Source organism: Saccopteryx bilineata, chromosome 12 (genome assembly GCF_036850765.1).
Source record: "Saccopteryx bilineata isolate mSacBil1 chromosome 12, mSacBil1_pri_phased_curated, whole genome shotgun sequence".
In the NCBI taxonomy this organism is placed as follows: domain Eukaryota; kingdom Metazoa; phylum Chordata; class Mammalia; order Chiroptera; family Emballonuridae; genus Saccopteryx; species Saccopteryx bilineata.
The window spans coordinates 18,906,195-18,927,588 of NC_089501.1; the positions used below are offsets into that span (position 1 = coordinate 18,906,195).

The 21,394-nt window shown below is 39.0% G+C and overlaps 1 protein-coding gene across 5 annotated transcripts in view; it reads left to right on the forward strand.

Moving 5' to 3' along the window:
- Window positions 1-21,394, forward strand: part of PKIB (cAMP-dependent protein kinase inhibitor beta) — a 134,551-nt gene that overhangs the window by 75,165 nt on the left and 37,992 nt on the right. For 2 of the 5 annotated variants that reach the window (XM_066248244.1, XM_066248248.1), the window contains exon 2: window positions 700-764. The exons of 2 other annotated variants lie outside the window; for them this stretch is intronic. The gene's annotated coding sequence lies outside the window, so the exon portion shown is untranslated. Of the gene's footprint in view, window positions 1-699; window positions 765-20,137; window positions 20,243-21,394 lie in introns of all 5 variants that reach the window. One more of the 5 variants, XM_066248246.1, reaches the window with a different exon arrangement.

Consider the following 21,394-nt stretch of genomic DNA (forward strand, 5'->3'; position numbering starts at 1 on the left):
TACTGATGGTTCATGCTCCTAGCATTTTTCATCCTTCTGTGTCTGGTGCTAAACTTTGAGACACTGGGTCCTTTCTGTGAACAGGGATTATATCTGTGTAGGAATCGTATCTTGGTTTCTAAGAGCAAGATGGTCAGATTCCTTCTACATGGCAGGTGTGAGAGCTGGGAATATCGGTACAATGACTCAGGGTACTCACGGAAAATGCAAAACATGTAAAAATCCTCTGTGGTCATATCCAAAAGTGTGATATATTTTTACAGTCCTCCAAAGATGTAGTCATGTCAAACATTTTATTTTTTTTATAGTTATAGAATTATAAAATTTTATTTTCAATAAACAAATATCTATTGAGCCCAGTACAATTTTTTGTCACTTTTCTATGCCTACAAATGTTTGCCTTAATAGTCATTTTTAGAGGGTTACTTTCTCAACCTGACATTAATCTCTAATGAAATAATTATCTACTGCATTTTGTAGCTGGTTATCTTAGGTACTAACACGTGTTGCTTGAAATGAAGCCTTTTTGATTTTCAATACAAAATTTTAGTGTAGAATTGGAGGTTCTGCTTGACCTGAGAGTCAGGCAAGTCTTTAACTAAAAATAAATAAATAAATAAATTAATTAATTAAAGTTTGATAATCTAACTAGATTTTTACTTTTTGATTCCTCATAAATATATATTTTTTAATTTGCAGGAAAGGAAGTTTATCAGAATTTCTTTCTAAACCTGTCTTAGAAGTAACATTTTAATCAGTGATTTGTAAGTATTCTTTTCTTCTTTATTGGGAAATTAAGTATTGATTTTGTGGGAGAAATGGCTGTTTCAGCAAAAACACTTTACAGGATATAGCTATATAATCTGAGTTGGCATGCAAAATTTGAATGAGAAAAAAGAAAACACACAAAAATCACTGCTCAAGCAGAGAAAAGAAAACAAAGAACTTAAACTTTAATCAGAAAACCTTTCCAAATCTATCTATAGCTAGTAAATGTTTGATTTATTTTTTACAGTTTCTCTTTTTGATATCATTCTCATTACTTATTTCTTTTTGTGAAAATATGTGTGTTCACATATTTTAGAAATTCTGTAACATCAATGGGAAGGAAGTGGAAGAGGGCAGGGTATGAACACAGGAAAGGAAAGAATTTGTATTCCACTAAAAGTTATGTGACTTTGGGCAACTTTATATTTTCCATGAACACCTGTAGTGAATTAAAAAAACAAATTGAACCTTGGTCTCATAAAAAACTAAGGTTCTTCGGTTCTTCTGGTTTCATCATATTTGTGAAATGCCTGTTAATGTGCTAAACTCCAAAACAGTTAACTCAGTAATGGGGGATCTGGGAGACTCCTATTTCAAGTTAGCAAGGAATCAAGACATGCCTATCTTTCCATAGATAGATATTTTATTAGATGAGTTGAGAAGAAACAATGAGAAAGGGGGAAAGTTTTGTCTTAAAAATGTATCTGTAATATAGCATTTTATATTTTATCCCTTGAAAGACATTTTAAGTTTAATGTAGTCCTGTTTTATCTAGCACTAACGCAAAGAGTCAGCATATTGAGTTAAAGAGATAGAAATTACAGGCGTCCCCAAACTACGGCCCACAGGCCGCAATGCGGCCCCCTGAGGCCATTTATCCAGCCCCCACTGCACTTCTGGAAGGGGCACCTTTTTCATTGGTGGTCAATGAGAGGACCACTGTATTTGGCAGCCCTCCAATGGTCTGAGGGGCAGTGAACTGGCCCCCTGTGTAAAAAGTTTGGAGACCCCTGAACCTGTGATGTAAAGACAGATTAGAATGCAGAGTTTTAAATAACTAAGGTCTGGAGTTGGGTAGGTTCCTCACTAGGTGTGTAAGACCTTGCACAGTTTTGGGCTTCTCAACTAAAATAAACATTTGTGTTTGAACGTTGTTGACTTGAAATGATGACTACCTTCAATAATTTTATGACTCCAGGAAGTTCCTGAAATGTTGCTTAGTAGCTAATGGTTATTTTATCTTGGTTGGTATGTGATTATTCTAGTAATACTAATATTTGTGTAGTAGCTAATAAAATCAACCAACAGGAACTGAGTCTGAGTTCTAACATGCTTCATCAAATAAGACTTCAGCAAATTGTTTAACTGGAAGGTATACTGAACTCATAATTACACATTCTGTAGCATTTGTGGGCTGTTCCTCAGTATGTGGCATTAGTTTTCTGTTCCAGTGAATCTGTGTGTGAATCTTGTGGTTTTGGGCAAGTTATGTGAATTCTCTAATGCTTCTTTTGTCAGTAAAATGAGGGTAAAAATGCCTGTGTTACCAGGCATTCTTGTTACTGTGTTAACAGGCTTGTTATGGGTATTAAAAAAAATTATGAAACAGTATAATCTAAATAATAATGAAATAAACCTATTCTACAATTGTAGTTTTTTTCTTTACTATGTTGTTTCATAGATTTGAATTTCTTTTACATAATCTCATTTTTCAGCATATGTAAACTATGTAAGCATCTTAGTTAATTCACATGAAAGTGATCTACAAGCTACCTTTTGAGAAACACTGATTTTTTTTTTAAATGATGCCCCAGTTACAGTAGTTGATTATTAAAATCACATGGGAACTTTGTAAAATATATATATCATTCTTAGGGCTCTTTGGAGATATGAATTTGGCAGGCTTTGGCACTTGTGTTTTCAAAAATTTGCCAGGCTGATTCTGATGTTTGCAAACCACTGCTTTATAGCCTCACCGTCCCTCTAACGTTTTCTTGATACAGCTTTGGGCTGTTCTTACCATATGTGAATAAGGGGAAATCATTCTGGGCATGCACTTCGGCTAGTACAGATCTAGTTTACAAGAGTGAAAAGGGTGAGTTTGGATGTCTGCATTTACATTCATTAACCACTGACAGTCTTTTCAACCTTGGTTGTGTCACAGCTGTAAATCAATCCAACTGCCAAGCCCATAAATTGCAGAATTCCTGAATAAGAAAGGGCTACTGGAAATCATCTCTTTCAAATCTTTTCCTTCACAGAGGAAGGAGGAGAGGCCCAGAGATTTGCCCAATGACACAGGACAAGAGCTGGGCTTACACTGATTTCTGCCCCTAGCTCAGTTGCATTTCCATTGCAATTGGTTGGCTCTGATTCTGCCATTTCAAGCACCTGCAACACCTACAGAACCAGCTTTTCCAGTGCTGGCTGTAGTCCTCAAGGCAGATGTGGAGCTTCCCTACTTAATTGTCCAGCTGTCAGAAAGTGAGAGCTTTTCCTTTCCAACTTCATTCTCTGACATGACTAAAGAGAGACAGGCAGGCCACTGAGGGAGTGACAGTGCTCACCAGGACAGGCAGCCTGCTCCAGCAGTGGCATCGTCTTCTCCATCCCATCCTGGATTCTTTTTCTTAGCCTAGCAGTGAGTGCCTTTTCCCAAATTACACGGCTCTCAACAACAGGACCGCCTAACCAGGCGATGGCGCAGTGGATAGAGCGTCGGACTGGGATGCAGAGGACCCAGGTTTGAGACCCCGAGGTCGCTAGCTTGATTGCGGGCTCATCTGGTTTGAGTAAAAGCTCACCAGCTTGGACCCAGGGTCACTGGTTCGAGCAAGAGGTTACTCGGTCTGCTGAAGGCCCGCAGTCAAGGCACATATGTGAAAGCAATCAATGAATAACTAAGGTGTCGCAAGGAAAAACTGATGATTGATACTTCTTATCTCTCTCTGTTCTTGTCTGTCTATCCCTCTCTCTGACTCTCGTTCTGTCCCTGTAAAAAAACAAAAACAAAAACAAGAAACAAAACAAAACAAAAAACCCCCCAAAAAACCCCAGCAGGACCACCATCATTTTAATCTGACTTCTTATGCTGGCATTACCTGTTTTTATAGTGTCTCCCTTGTCCTTATTTGGACATTATACACCTCTGAGTGCTATTACTTCAATAAACATTAAGTACTATTTCATTCCAAGAACAGTCTTAGATACCAAAAACACAAAATGAATCCAGCATGGTCCTAGTTTCAGAAGAGTTCACACAATCATAGCGAGCGGGGGGAGGCTGGCACGGAAGATGCTGCAGGAATGCTTGCTCCCACAAGAGCTTTGAGCCACTTCTTAGGGGAGTCAAAGAAGCTTTGGCAAGAAGGTGACACTGATCTTTTTTGGGTTCCAAAGTCCAAAATGTGTGGAACATGAAGAATGTGTTCCCAAGGCTTAACAAAGAGAAGTGATGTGACTGGGTTTGATCAGTCAGGTGTGTCAGCTTGGTGGGGAGAAAGACGCACTACAACGTGTGGCAGGACCTGGCTCTTGCCCTCACGCTACCACCCTGTGTGAACTACTGGCGATCCAGTCAGACTCTCCAGCCTTCATTGGACTACTCGTCCAATTTATTCAAATAATAAAATTCATGTTATTGGTTGTCCTGTATCCCAGGATACAGTCCAGTAAAGGAAAAGTGCCTCCCAGACAAAGTGCTGTCTGAATGGAGGTCTCAGTTTTGAGCAGTTGTTGAGTTGGTGAAGAGAAACTTTGGAAAGATGGTGCTCCAGCCAGGAGGAGCTGAGTCCATCCATTGCCCTGAACCCAGAGGTGAACAGGTAGCAGTTTCCTTCAACTCTGGATCTCAGGGGTGTGAGTGACTAGGAAGTAAGCAGAGTGCAAATCATCCAGGGTGTTGTTAGGCTAAGGATCTGGGTGACCTTATTCTGGCATTAGGGGAGTGAACGAAAAACTGAATAGTGAGATTTTCTTGGAAATGTAAAAAAATGGACTAGAGGCCTGGACCGATTGGCTCAGTGGTAGAGCATCGGCCTGGCGTGCAGGAGTCCCGGGTTTGATTCCCAGCCAGGTCACACAGGAGAAGCGCCCATCTGCTTCTTCACCCCTACCCCTCTGTTCCTCTCTCTCTCTCTCTGCCCCTCCCGCAGCCAAGGCTCCATTGGAGCAAAGTTGGCCCAGGCACTGGGGATGGCTCTATGGCCTCTGCCTCAGGTGCTAGAATGGCTCTGGATGCAACAGAGCAATGCCCCAGATGGGCAGAGCATCGCCCCCTGGTGGGCATGCCGGGTGGATCCCAGTTGGGCACATGCAGGAGTCTGTCTGACTGCCTCCCTGTTTCCAACTTCAGAAAAATACAAAAAACAAATAAACAAACAAAAAAACAACAACAAAAATGGACCAGAGGGTAGCAAGTCTGAGGCAGAATAATCAGTGGCATGGGTCATCAACTGTAAAAAGGCTGGTGACTTCAACTAGGATAGTAAAAGAGGGTGAGCAGAGTAGTTGGTCCATCAATTGATGAGCTGTTTAGTAAGTAAAATTTATATGAGTTGATGACTATGAGTGAGGGTGAAGGGTGCCTCCTGGGTATCTGAATGGAGCAACTGGGAAAGAAAACTCAGGAGGAGGGGAACAGGTTTTGAAAGGAAGACAAAGATCTCTAACCTGAGTGGCTGAGACTAGCTGATCTTTCCTGAGGTTGTTCAAGATTAACTCCACATTGTCATAGTTAATTTTCTCAATTGTGGGAGGTATTATGTAGCTTCAGAAGATGTGGAAGCTGAGGCTCAGAGAGCTTAATACCTTTCCTAAGGTGTCTTAGCCTATAGGTAGTAGAGCCAAAAGTTCACAGCAGTGTGCTATGCCAGGTCAGTTTCCTTCTACAATAACTGTACCTTCTGTTGTAACTGTTCACCTTCCTTTCACTCTGACACACATAATTCTGTGAAAATACGGTAGATCATTTGTAGAACACAAATAACTTTAGACGTTAGGGAGTGTTAAATTGAAGGCATAAACTCTGCTTTCTAATTTATCATTCTTTCACTTAGACGACTATAATTGCCTCCAAATTTATCTGTTGAATCCACTCTTCTTATTTTCCAATATATCCTCTTCGTTGTAGCTAAAGAAAACTTTAAAGTTCAATTTTGACCATCACACTATAGCTTAAAACCTTCAATGACTTCTCAATCACTGTTAAGATAGACCAATTCCTTAACATGCTTCAGTGACATGGTCCCTGCTAACTGATCTTCTTCATCTTGGGCCATTTTCTACCTTCTCTGTATTCAGGCTACACCAGTCTTTCTTAACGTCCTGAGCTGTCCTGTGCCCATCTCCTCTGTATAAAATTCTCTTTTCCTGTTTCTATATTGGCTAATGTGTTTTCTTCCTTAGTATCTCCGCTCCTGTTGTCAATGAGTCAGGTTCTAATACACTCACACCTTGTCATTTCTGATCTAAAACATATCAGTTTGTATTTATACATGGATTTGTACTGATTATTTTTTTTCACCCATTAGATTACATAAAAGCAGTTATAGAGCTGTTTTTCCAGGCACATATGTGGCACTCAATAGATATTTTCTAAGTGAATTAATAAATTCATAAGGGAATGAAAGTGATTCAGGATCTATATCTGACTATTGATTTGGTATATTCCTGTTTAAAATGGGCAAAAAAAGAACATTTTCTTTTATTCCTATAAAGTAAGCTGAGTTTCAGTCACACACACGATTATTTTTTAATACCTCAGTGACATAGTATTTCCTTTGGTATTATATTGTAATTATTTTCCCTTTCTCAAGCCAATTTTATTTTGCTTAGTAAATGAAGCTAATTCCAACAGCATAGGGGTAATTACCGAATTGACATTTTTGGGATTAAAGCAATTAAACCAAAGCAATTAAAATTTGGAAATGGCAACTATAAAAGAATAATATGTCATCATTCAGTTTACCAATGAAGGATGGAAATGTGTTATAATTTGTTTTTAAATGTCACATCATTATTTGCACTTGCTAATTAAATAAGACTCTTCCATACTAGCCTTGCTAAAAATAAATTAGAATTTTCAGGAGTGATACACACATATTATATATATTATAATATATATATTATATATGTATATTTATATATAAATTATATATATTTATATATATTTAATATATATATTATGTATATATTTTTTCCTTCAAGAATGATTCTCTGCCATGTAACTTATCTTAATCTAACAAATGAGGCTTGGATCAGGCCTAGGGGAGGATGCCAGCAATGTCAGCCCAAGCCCTAAAGCAAAGTAGGATATCAGTGCTTAAAATCAGCTCCCAGGCCTCTGGACTGAACAAATGATGGACTGTGGGATGGAATTCAGCATGAGAGATTGTTGTATTCTATTCTCCAGATAATATTGCTAAGCACCTCCCCCCTGAACTGTCTACTGAACATTGACCATCGTAATTATCTAGTCTTTCAATCTCTAAGAGTTGAGAGAATAGATTAGATAAAGGCTATTTTTTTTAAATTTAAATAGTTTATAATTGTAAGTGGACTAAGAGGTGAATTAAAAGTAGGTGGAGGAAGGCTTACATACTAGAAGATAAAGTTACGGTTTTCACAGAGGACAGGATGCTGGCCACTGGGACCATGACTTGTGATATAGTCCAGTGTTTGCCAGCATAGAGATCCAGATCTCCTAGGATTCCATACAGTTATTGGAGGGGTCCCCAAAGCCATCTATCTGTCTAAATAAATACTGTCCTGTTCTGTATATATTACCACTTTAAAAATACAGATTATGACTATAAAAATAAGAATTATTAAAAAATACTTATTTCATAGTAACTTTTTATTTGTTATACATTTTCTCAATTAAGAGATATGTAAAAAATGTAGGTTCTCCAACCTTGAGGGATCATCTTGTGATCAAATCCCAGTAAACATAGTTACAGCTCCCATCCATATTACAGGATGTACACTAATTGTCTTTCCCACACCTAGTATTTCAGAGAACCCTCAGATACCATGACCCTATCTTGAGTACTACCTGTCACTTGTTCTGGGCTGATGCTCTGGTCTCTCTGCTCAGCACTTCCTGCTGACTCCTAAAGCTTTTTGATGCTGATGCAGCTTTCTTTAGTCTACATCACTTTAAGATTGTCCTCAGGATCCTCCCTTGTTGCCCAGAACAGAGATCTCACCCAGATGGCTGTGGTACATAGTGAACTTTACCTAAATCTTGAGAATAATCTGAGAGAATTATAGTGCAGATTGGATATTCAACATCTTTACTACTGGTTTCATTAATTGTGCCTGTTCACAGGGTTCCCCGTTGATTGGCTCTCTCTTTCCATCCTAACATTTTGTTTCACATATCTCCCCACTTTCCATAGGCAAGGTGGTTTCAATTTTGTCCTGTTTCTCTGGAATCTAGGCTACAGTCCCTCTCCCTACATGTAAATAAATCAGTATCTGTTAAGGGTTGTTATATTCCGGCAGTTGTGCAATTCAGATCCCAATGAATACAGCTTTTTTTTTTTTTTTTTTTTTTTTTTTTTTTTTTTTGCATTTTTCTGAAGCTAGAAACAGGGAGAGACAGTCAGACAGACTCCCGCATGCGCCCGACCGGGATCCACCCGGCACGCCCACCAGGGGCGACGCTCTGTCCACCAGGGGGCGATGCTCTGCCCATCCTGGGCGTCGCCATGTTGCGACCCTCCTGGGTGTCGCCATGTTGCGACCAGAGCCACTCTAGCGCCTGGGGCAGAGGCCACAGAGCCATCCCCAGCGCCCGGGCCATCTTTGCTCCAATGGAGCCCTGGCTGCGGGAGGGGAAGAGAGAGACAGAGAGGAAGGCGCGGCGGAGGGGTGGAGAAGCAAATGGGTGCTTCTCCTATGTGCCCTGGCCGGGAATCGAACCCGGGTCCTCCGCACGCTAGGCCGACGCTCTACCGCTGAGCCAACCGGCCAGGGCTGAATACAGCTTTTAAATTACAACAATAAGTAATTGTTATTGTCTGAATCCCATCATTATAAAGCAAGATTCTTATTTAACCAAGCCTCTCTCACCTCAACGATCTGCTCCCAAGTAAGAGAGCTTTATCAATAAAAGGGTTGAATGACTTTTTTCATAGAGCTTTAGAACAGATTGACTTCTAAGCCAGGCTCAAGATCAGAGTATGGACATGCCTTTCCCTAACAGACTTTACAATCAGAAACCTTCCCCAGAGCTCATGAAGGCCTGGCAGAAGGTCCAGCCTCCCCCTCGCCACTCCTAGAGGCTGGAGCCTTTCCCTTCACAAATTATATCCACCATGTGCACTCAATCAAGTGATCTGCTGTTAAAAAATGATTTTTATCCTTCACCACTTAGAAACCACCATTACTGGGGGATAAATACTGGCCCAAACATCCAGTGACATGATGTTTAAACTTGATTCAGAAATTTACCAGATCTCTATGAAACCATCAATCTGGTCTCAAAATCAAGGTTGCTTTGTTTATTGATTTATTAATATGTTGATGACTTAAATTTTTTTAAGCCTCAAGATTCTCAGATATCTCCAAGTTACTTCTGGATTCTCAATTGTTTTGGTTTTCTCTTGACTGTTGTTAATGGCATTAATTAGTTTGACTTTGCATCAATTCTATTAAATTGTAAAATGGGACAAAACAAATTAAGTATGCTGTGGTTAAGGCCAGATAGACACTTGTGTTATACAGAACATTACATCTCAATCTTTAAAATTAACTTATTAAAATATTTCTATGCAATTTTGTTTTTTGCTTTTAACCTTCACCTTTGGCACCCTGCCCCTCATACCTTTCCCCTCTAAAAGCTGTCTGTTCTCTGTATCTATGAGTCTGTTTTTGTCTGTTTATTTTATTCATTAGATTCTACATCTAAGTGAAATCATATGCTACTTGTCTTTCTCTGACTGCCTTATTTCACTCAGCATAATACTCTCCTGGTCTATCTATGCTGTCACACAATGTAGTAAAAGAAGGATAAATGGTGATGGAAGGAGATTTGACTTAGGGTGATAAACACACAGTGCAGATGATGTGTTATCTAACTGTACACCTGTAACATATAATTTTATTAATCAAGGTCACCCCAATTAACTCAATTAAAGAAAATAAACTAAAAAATAAATAAACATTTCTATATATTTTTAAATTTAGAACACACTTATTAATATTCACCCAGTTGCTGAACTTCACAGGTTATATGAGCTGACCAGGCAGTGATGCAGTGGATAAATCATTAGAGGACCCAGATTTGAAACCCCAGGTCACCAGCTTGAGTGCAGGCTCTCTGGCTTGAGCATAAGATCATAGACATGACCCCATGCTCATGGTTGCTGGTTTGAGCAAGGGGTCACTTACTCTGCTGTAGCACCCCCACTCCCCCGGTCAAGACACATATGAGAAAGCAATTGATGAACAACTAAGGAGCCCCAACAAAGAATTGATGCATCTCATATCTCTCCCATCCTGCCTGTCTGTTCTTGTCTATCCCTCTCCCTGTCTCTATCACCAAAAAAAAAAGTGTTATGAAAATTTAGTCACTTGCCTCCAGTTATAGATGGAGATAGAGTTGGGAGCTGAATCATATGTTTCCATCACTATCCTTAATTTTTAAAATGGAAGTAGCAACTAAACTAAATTAGAAGGGGAGATTGTGCCAGAGTGCAGATAATATTTTAAAATTGCAGTTTTAAAAAGACTAAAAATTCTATTTATAATGACCACTATGCACATGAGAAATAGAGATGAGAATGACTCAACATATGTTTCCCTGATAAATCTGGAGGCAAGTTGTAGATAGAATTCAAAGAAAGGGAAGACTCTCAGGTTCAACAGAGTTTACCTCATGCATAAACACAGTAGCAGAGTGACTACCCCATATGGCCTCAGAAAAACAAATGCTTACCCCCCCCCCCAAATACTCAGTGAAACTATTATGGTGTGACCGGACTGGCTTATCTTAAATTAAAAATACATCAAAAAAACAAAGTGGCCTGACCTGTGGTGGCGCAGTGGGATAAAGCGTCGACCTGGAACACTGAGGTCGCCGGTTCGAAACCTTGGGCTTGCCTGGTCAAGGCACATATGGGAGTTGATGCTTCCTGCTCCTCCCCTTTCTCTCTCTCTCTGTCTCTCTCTCTCAACTCCTCTCTCTCTAAAAAATCAATAAATAAAATATTTAAAAAAACAAAAACAAAAAAAAAAAAACAAAGTGTTTTGGACTCTTGAAAGCCATTGGATTTATAATGTACTGAAAAACAGGTTTTGAATTTTAATCTTGGCAATTAATAATACTCTAAAATACAGAGGCTATTTGAGTGAACAGGAGATCGGCATCTCTGCCTTCTCTCCATGCTCCATTGAGGATTTGCTCAGTAAAGCAACACACACAAATAGGCAAAAAGAAAAATAAGAACTGAAAAAAGTATGAGCATTTGTATAGTTTTTTATTATTTCCCACTCCCATAATAGAAGCTTCGAAAAATGCCAGAATGCTCCTCTTCTCTGACCCTGTGATGTGTGATTATTGTTGCTGTCCTGCAGATCCCCAAATGCAAGTACTATATGATAAGAGTATGTAGCTGGAATCGAATGAACAAGTTAAACTGAGGAACAAAATTAAAACAGAGGCATGGATACATGGATCAGGCTGACAGCTGTGGGGCGGGGGTTGGGGAGCCACATGATAGAAGGTGAAGGGATTAAGCAAACGTGTGCACACCCACACACAGGAGTGAGAATGTATATATATATAAAACACAGATACAAACAACAGTGTGGTGACAACCAGAGGGAAGGGGGGGGGGTAAGTGGAGGTGGGGGAATGGGGATGAAAGAGACTTTGCCTGGGATGATGAGCACATCATGAAGTACGCATATGATGCATACCTGAAACTGTACCCCAGTAAACCCACTAAAATAAAGAAATTTAAAAAAAGAAGCCAAGTCCTTCAGAACTGAAAGACCCAACAACAATTGCCTGGTGACACAAGAGTAACTTCAACCAGAGCACTTTTTATTCAAATGAAACGAGAGCTATCATATACACACTGATTAGATTTTTCTTTAATCTCATATTTTTTAATACAAGTAAGATTTTTTTTTTTTGAGAAAGAGAGAAAGACAGGAATGGAAAGAGAGGGTGAGAAGCATCAACTAGTAGTTGCTTTGCTTTAATTGTGCATTGATTGCTTCCGAGAGAGGGAAGAGAGAGAAAGCGGCATCAATACATAGTTTTTTTTTAAATTTTTTTATTTATTTATTCATTTTAGAGAGGAGAGGGAGAGAGAGAGGGAGAGAGAGAGAGAGAGAGAGAGAGAAACAAGGGAAGGAGCTGGAAGCATCAACTCCCATATGTGCCTTGACCAGGCAAGCCCAGGCTTTCAAACCGGCAACCTCAGCATTTCCAGGTCGACGCTTTATCCACTGCGCCACCACAGATCAGGCATCAATACATAGTTGCTTTCGCTTTAATTGTACATTGAGCTTCTTATATGTGCCTTGACTGGGGGCCCTGCTAGTGTTCCCTTGCTCAAGCCAGTGACTTTGGGCTTTACATGCCAGCGATCATTAGGCTCAGGCTGGCAAGCTTGGGGATCTTGTGGATGATCCCCACCCCCTGGGCTCAGGGCCAGTGACCTCAGCATTTTGGTTGACAGTTTATCCATTGCACCACCACTGGTCAGGCCAAGTGAGATTTTTTTTAAAAAAGTAATTTTTGTCCATCTAGCTAAAGAAATTCCAAATTTTGAGGTTATTGTAATGAATACACCTAGTTCATAAGTCATTAAAGTGAGTCAGATTGGTTTTTGAATACTTATAAATGAATTAGAATATGTTTGGTTTACTATTGTACTTTCCTCTTTAGTTCCTGGCTATTTCTTTTTTTTTTTTTTTAATTTCTTTTTTTTTTAAAGATTATTTATTTATTTATTCATTTTTAGAGAGGAGAGAGAGACAGAGAGGGAGAGAGAGGAGAGAGAGACAGAGAAAGAGAAGGGGGGAGGAGCTGGAAGCATCAACTCCCATATGTGCCTTGACCAGGCAAGCCCAGGGTTTCGAACCGGCAACCTCAGCATTTCCAGGTTGACGCTTTATCCACTGCGCCACCACAGGTCAGGCAGTTCCTGGCTATTTCTGATGAATGATTGGGAAATGTAGGTGGGTTTGAGTTAAGAAGGCTTATTGTGTACTAAGAGGAGTGAAAGAGGTGACAGCTGAAAGCTACTTAATTACTAGAAAGAAAACTATAAAAATAGAAGGTTCTGCCTACATTGCAAAGGAAAATAAAGGGATACTTTAGTTATTGAGAAACCATTACATGACAGGGACTAGGAAAACTGAGGGTCAAAGAGGTTAGGAAATTTGCTCAATGTTATGTAGTTGGTGGTGTTCAGAAGGCCTGATGTGACATGGGTAAGAGTGGCAAGATGACTTGAAAGGTCTTTCTTTGTTCAGATATCCTGTCAACTTAGGGCATTCACTTAAGAAACAGAGCTCTTTTGTCATTTTTGATAACATAAGCTTCCTATATATACCGACAAGATTTGCAAATGATGTAGATTGCATAGTCAGATAGATATGAACTTTATTTAGAAAGCACTCATTGAACACCTACTGTCCACTGTTCACATTTAGAACCTAATTATTTTTGTCTCCCATGAGGTATGGTCTTCTGGAGGGGTAAAACAAATTACTCTCAAATAATATTTAGTGAACAACATATTAAACTAATTTAGTGGTGAACTTCAGGGTTGGTAATCAGAATGAAAGGTGAAAGAGCCCAGGGTGACTGATGTAGCCAAGGTTATCAGTATATGTCTTGATAGAGCAGGTAGTCTTGTGATTTGTTTAATTTGTAATTTACTACAAGGAAATTTTTAATAAGATCTGAAATTGGATGAATAGTTCTCCAAGGCTGTGTGTATGCATTGAGATACTTTGCTTAAAATGACCAATAAATAGTTCAATCTTTTGGGTTATACATACTAACAGGCTCAGAAGCAACATAATTTATGGTTTTATGGGTGGGGTTTTTTCCCCAGTATATTTTTAGAGAAAGATGGAGAAGAATCTGATTTAAACATTACCAATTCAGTTGTTAAACTTGTGTGACAACAATAATCTCTTACAGTACTTGAAAACATATGGTGTCAAACTGAATTGAAGCTGCTAGGTAAGGCACGAGGAGTGCACATTGTTAACAGATAGTGCAGGTGAGCCTTATGAGCAGGTAAATCTAGGAACACTGCTCAATTCATTTGGAATAAGATTATAGACTTTTTACCCACTCTTACTGACTCTATTTCTCTCCTCTTCCATTAAGATTTTTCTTCCCCCCATTTCTGCATTCCTTGCTTCCCTCTGCTCATTTTGGTTTGACCTAATCCAGGGAAGCCTGCTCCCCTCAACTCTCTCTCTGGGCATGCGCACCCACAGAATGGCTGCACCCTTTTCTGACATAATCATTGATGGGGAGTGGGAGATCAGACTCGCCTCTGTCCCACTTTATTGTTGTGATTAGGTGGCACAGTCAGATCACAGATGAAAAGAGTTACAAAATTCTGCTCTTTCTTTCCTCTCTCTCTAAAAATGAATAAATAAATAAAAAAAAAGCCCAACCTGTGGCAGTGCAATGGGTAAAGCTGTTGAGGTCACAGGTTCAAACCCTGTGTTTTCCTGGTCAAGCCACATATGGGAGTTGATGCTTCTTGCTCCTTCCCCCTCTTCTCTCTCTCTCTCTCTCTCTCTCTCTCTCTCAAAATGAATTAAAAAAAATCTTTAAAACTCCGTGCTCTTCACCAGGAGAGTATGCTGGGAAGCCCACGTGTCTGAGAACAAAAGGACTCACAAACCCACCCCCGTCTGAGCTAGAAGAGAGCCCAGACACTCCAGCTTATTGGGCCATTACATTCTTTTTCAAATCACAGGAAGAGCTATTTTACTTTAAATTCACTCTGTTAATCTCCAGGCTTGCATAGGTGAGATAAATTTTTCCAGACATCACTTTTTTTTTTTTTTTGTCTTTTCCTTTCCACATTTTAATCAAGTGTTAAGGTAAAAAATCTAGTTCTCAGTAGTGTGGCTCACAAGACAGGAGAGGAATTATTTTACACTGCGTGGTGTCAGGCTGTAATATGATAATGTGGCAAAGCTATAAAAAGAAAATATCCAAAGCTTGTAAAAAAATTCGAAAGAGGTCACTGTTAGAGCAGATGGATGAAACTAAGTGCCTGATCATTTAGCAGCTACTGAGCTAAAAGGACACTTGAGTCAAGGTATACATAGCTAAGGCTGCTTGGAGGTCACTGAGTCGTAATTATAGCTTTCAAGGGGAAGGTTCAAAATTTAAAGTAAAATCCATACTTATTTGTCTTACTGTATAAAAATGATTTAAAAGTATAGTAAATACAGTGCAGTCAACTGCCAGTTACCTCCAGGAAATCTAACAGTGGGTTTCCTTTGCTGCATTCTTTGGGGCCTCCTTTCTTTTGTTATCAGAAAATGCCTTTCAGTTAAATGGCAAACTTATTTTCATATTTTAACAAAAGAAAAACTGCCAAGGTATTATGCAGCAATAAATAAAGTCTACAATTAAATCGAAAATAGCATAGAATCTTTAAACAGAAGTTTGTATTGACCTCTTAAGTATTTTCAATGCTAATTGTTGTGCAATTGCAGATAAGTTGCAGGGAAAAACTAATGTACCTGAAAAGAACCATAAGTAAATTAGAGATAAGATTATATAACCCGCCTAATCTGTGGCGATGCAGTGGATAAAGTATCAACCTGGAATGCTGAGGTCCCTGGTTTGAAACTCTGGGCTTTCCTGGTCAAAGCACATATGGGAGTTGATACTTCCTTCTTTTCCCCACTTCTCTCTCTCTCTCTCTCTCCTCTCTAAAATAAAGTTTAAAAAAAAAAGAAAGAAAGAAAAAGATTATATGACCCATAACAGGACTTTGCTTCCTGTTTATTCTGTTAAAGAATTTTAAGGCATCTAAGTGTGTGTTCACAGATTACATAAACAGTATAATTATGTATTTTATATAATAGTTAATGAGAATTATAAAGAAAGCATAAAGTAATTTTTATTCAAAATTATGCATATTTCAATCATATAGTCTTCATTTTTATGATTCAAAATTGAATTAAAGTTTTTACATGAGATAAATGCTTGAGTAATGTTTGAGTTTGGTTCAACTCTGTGGATGCTATGTGGTTCAAAGAAAAAAATATTCTTGAAGTGATTTATGCATATGATAGATGGCATAGTAAGTGAATTTTAGCTGGCCTCTAGGTTTCTAAGTTTAGACATAGGTATTTCTGCTATTTTAATATCTTCTAAACTTATACATGTCTATGATTTTAGACAGGAGGCAATGTAATGAAATAATTAAAATCCTATGTCTTGAAATCAAACATAATACAGTTTAAATGTTAGAGCAAGTTCCTACTATCTCAAAGACTTAATTTGTCATCTCATTTGAATTATAGAAATATTTTCTCCTACCTTGTATCTCTGACATTTGTGGCAAGATTAAATAAAAAAAAATAGAACAGTGTACTACTTAGATAAGTAAGGGTTTAATTAAAAATAACTTTGTAAATGTATATAAATAATTGTTTAAATTATTAATTAACTTTTTTTTATCTGCTTACAACTTCTTTTAACATTTTCTACAGACACTCTTTGCTTAGCAATGAATGGTACCTATAATCTACAACAAAAGTTAACTTGAGTTTCTGATTGTTTTTTTTTAAAAATGCAAACAAAGAGCCATAGTCTTAAAGGTCATAGGTGTCTCTGGAAATATCCTGAATTTTATAGAGAAAAAAAATTTTTTTGAGCTATTTGAGACTGGAGAACTGAGAACAAACCTAAGGGTAGGAAAGAAGCATGTAATGCCGTAACAGTTAGTTTTATGTTTCTGAGAAGGAATTGAATTATTGCCTGGCTAGTGGGAGTCGAATTCAACATATAACAAGCCCTGAAGCATTGTCTGAGTCTCTGAGAAGGTGCCCAGGACTTTGGTCCACTGGGTTGAGCCAGAGGGGGTTTAAACAATAGAATTTAAATGAGGTTAGGATATCCAAGTGTATAGAGGACTATGCCTTAATTCCCAGGGAAACTGAGTACCTTAAGGAAGGTCCATGTCTGGTACAAGATAGAGAAGCAATGGTAAAGAGAAGTGCTTTGGCAAATGGGCCTGGGTGATGCCTTAGAAGTTCCCAGGCCCTCAGAAGAGTACAAGAAAGTGACTGAAATGATGTCAAGAAAGGCAAAAAATGTTTTAAATAGACCATGGATTCTAAATATTCTAGGGTTGTAACAGAGAAGTTGCAGATGCACATGGTTATTATGCCTGAGACAACAGCTGTGGATCCCAGTGCACAATGATGAAACAAAACCACCCTCATTGCAACCCACTGGACACAAGACATATGTAGACCTAATACCTTGTCCTCTCTATTGTTAAGGTTCACTTTTAAGAGAGAAAGGTTAAGTCATATTGGTGGTAGGTTGTTTTAATAGCCCCCTATTCACCTCACTGATGAAAGAAGGATTCCCAGTCTAGGGTTATGAGGATGAATGACACCGACACCTGACACTGGAGAGGTGAGATCAGATTAGAGCGACAGTAATTTATTAGTCACACATACAGCCTTGGGAAGGAGGACACCATCCAGGGCCAAGCAGGGCTGCACTTGAGAACAACCAGGGCTATGGGATATAGACTTTAGTGTTAAGATGGTGGGGTGCGTCCTGCTTCCTGTGAGAGAATATGATTGGCTTGTTTGAGTAATTCTGCATGTAGGCAGGGAACTGAAACCTGCTACTCAGGGATGATCAGAAATTGTGTCTTGTGGCTTGATAAGGAGGGTTGTTTGGCTTAGGAACTTTATCCATGGAGCAGAGTGAGGAAAACTTGGATTTTGGCATTCAAAGCTTATTTTATCAAGTGTCAAGGTGCCTCATTATACCAACCCTTAACATTTGCCAGGATGCTATAATTGACCCCTTGAGATCTTGACATTAGTTTAAACGGAGATGTCTGAGACTTTTAAAGAGCAAAGTAGGCACATGGCCAAGAGGGAGAGGATCATATATTGAGGTAGTTGTCAAAAATACTATTTTTAGAAGTGTCCCCATTTATAACCAATAAAGGCAATTGAGTGATCTGTGTGGCACTAGTGTAGGAAGTGGGTATCCTCAAAAGGTGGGCATAAATGTTGCACTTTGTGATTTATATAGGAGTTCTTTGAAGAGCCCATTAAACCTCTAAATTTAACTGCTTGGAGTTGGATGGTTGGTGACTCGAGGAGAGGAGAAGCTTGAATGCCTTCTTCAAGAGCCCAGTACTGTGTATTTTGAGAAGTAAGATGAGGGGATTGGTCACTATCAGTAGTGTCTAGAATTCCAAAGGGGATACAGGGTATCCTCAAGAGACCTTGTAATGTGGTCTTAGTATACATAGAGAAATATATTACCATGACTTATATTTGGATCCCTGTGAAGCAAGAGATTCCCAGAGTTCTTTACTCTAAAGGGGGCAGCTCTTAGGTAATGGCCTAATTATTTGTAAAATTGTACAGATGGGGCCACTTGTTGATTGGAGTTTGTAAATTGTGCTAACCTTTGGGTTCCATGGGTAGCTCCATAAATGTGTATATCCTTCAGTGACAAAAGAAACTTGTAGCCGAGAGGCTATTGAAAATAGGCATTGAACAAAACATATCAGCCAAATTTATAGTAGCAAAATATTTATCAGTTGCTGATTGGATGGAGTTAGCAATTTCAATAATTAAGTTGTTGGGGGTAAAGGCTTTAATGGAATAGGACCATGGTGCTATGGTTATAACAGTCTACTATGGGGCACTACTGATTTAAGAATAAGACCAATTGGGCTGTTATATAGAGAAATGGTTAATTACCCTTCACTTATTACATGCTAACAAATTTTAATTCTTGAATACCCTGTCTTAAATTACACTGAGTCATGTTAAATATTTAAACCTATTTTAATGAGGCAAGATGGTGGGGAGGGGTGTCATACATTTTGTCTAGCCAATTGTAAGTGTCAAAGAGTAAATTTAATTTTTATTTACTTTTCATTGGGTTAGAGCATCCATGCCCACTATGGGATATTTTAGTGGCAGTGAGTGCTATAATCATAGTAATTTAAGCAAGACAAGAGTTCTGATAATTATAGTGAAGCATACCTATTCTCAATTCAGTAATTCCCTTAACTAACTCCCTCATTATGGGAGATTATGCCATGTTTAAATATAGTGTGATCCCCTGATATAACTGTAATTATAGCCTCAATATTATTGGTTAAGGTTATGAAGGTTTGACAATTGGTGAATTTTAGCAGATAGTAAAGTTAATTCAGAGCCTATGTTGTAGAGGCAGAAAAGCCAGTCAGTATCCTTTCATTGTTCGTTGTATGAATTCTTTAAGTAAATTTTATATTTTCAATTGGACCAAATAATAGACATTTAAGTTGTTATTTGTTGGTTTTTCTAGAATTTTTTCTTCATTCCTTCCTTCTTTTCTTCCTTTTTTCCTTCTTCCTCCTCTTCTTCCTTACCTCCTCCTTCCTCTTTTTCCCCTCCTCCTCCTCTTCCTTCTTCTTTTTTATCTTGCTATTGTTTTGGTCACTGAATATACAATACTTGGGATGGGTGAGGCAGTGGGAGGTGGTCTTTTCTATCCCTATCATGAGTTTCTTCCTCCAGAGAACCTCAAATCAGTATTATCATAGTTTGAGGTCTCATAGCAATAGTTGATTTATAAGGTTTAAAGACCCTGAGATTAAGTTAGGTTTTAATTACCCTCTTAATGGTTAGACAAGGGTGCAGAGTGGTACAGGGATAGAGTGCTGGGCCTACCACCCAGACTTGAAGGATCAAAACCATTTTCTGCTACAGCCTTGTGTTTTCTGTCATGTAGCAACACCTCCACCCCTGAACAAATTTCCTGAGAATTTTGGGGGTTTTAGCTGTATAAAGTTGCAAGCTTTAGTTTCTGTCTGCACAGTCGCATGTGGGAAAAGGTTTGGGAGCTTGGTAACCTCTCTTATAGGTGGTGGCCTCTTCCTCTAGGAAATGTCAGTTTTTCTGGGGACAGGATCAACATCCAATAAACTCATTTTGTCTGTGTCTTGGATGGAGACCATAAGGCCTGTGATTGCAAGGTTTGCTCTTTAGTGTGATAGTAAGCAGCAGTACTGAGCAAAAATTAGGTGCATTGGCTATGGATTTTTATTATCTGAGCAGTTGCGTAGCAAATGTTCCTTCCTCCTCCTACCCCTTTTGTTTTCACTAGCCCCTGGGCCATAGGCCACCATGGATATGCACCTCGATACTGTTGGGGGTAAGGAGACCACAAGCAACAGGATCAAGGGAAGCAGCAGCACAGGAGAGCAGCAAGGTCATTCCCTTGCATGAAAAACAACAACTGGGATATCATGCTTAATTTTCTGTGGGTGGTGGTCTCCTTCCTTTCCATTAGCCTCACAGAGGACTTTCTCTATATCTGTTCCAAAGGTGCACAATTAATTACAAACAATGTCTGTATAGCTTTCCCAAAGAGCCACTGATGATTGCCAACCTAGGTGCATAGATTTAACCTAACTCTGGGTAAGCAGGGATGAAGTTCTGTCAATCTTGACAGGTGGGAGCCCAAAAGACCACCTGCCAAATACAGGCTAAACCTGACATCACCAGGTTATGCCAGGGAATATAAAAAAAGCAACCATTCTTGTCTTGGGAACAAGAGTTTTTCAGAGTGGAAAGAGATGCCAGTGGCTGACAAGACAACAGAATACTACACAGGACATAGCTCAAGCCTGCCAGACTGTGTCCTTGTTCATGATTGGGCATGTCATATGCTTTGTGACACCAGTGGTTTTTATTGGTTCCTATTTACCCTATTGGTGAAGAAGAGATTCCTACTCTGGGAATATACAACACTTAACACTGGACAGATGAGACTGACAGAAGTTGATTAGCCACATGTATTCACAGCCCGGAGAAGACACCATCAATCCTGCAGGGCTACATGGGATTGTACTCAGGAGCAGAGTAAATAACCATGGGTTGTGGAAGGCAAACTTTATAGTAGCAAGAGGGTGTGGTGCCCCCTGGTTCCCACAAGAGGATGTGATTAGCTTGTTTGAATAATTCCACAGACTGGCAAGGAACTGAAACACACTGCTCAGAAATAAGCAGGAACTGTGCTTGATTCCTTTGATAAAATGGGGGGTTGTTTGGCTCGGGTACCTTATTCCTGGGAGCAGAGTGGGGAGGAAACTGTTGAGGCTATCCTAGTTTTACTAGTTTTAATACTGAGCCTTACTTTTAGGCTGTACTCCACATGGAGGAATAAATCCTATGGATTAAAGTAAAAGTGAATGATTTTACTTTGAATCACAAGCCTGTTTTTTTGCTATGAAGGAAAAATGGGGCCCTGTAAGTTAAAGCGAGTTCTGTTAAAGAATAATGCAGCTATGTTATTGCACATTGTTTTTTGTGTCAGGAAGAAATGCTATTTACTTGGATACAAAATTAGTGAAACTTAGCT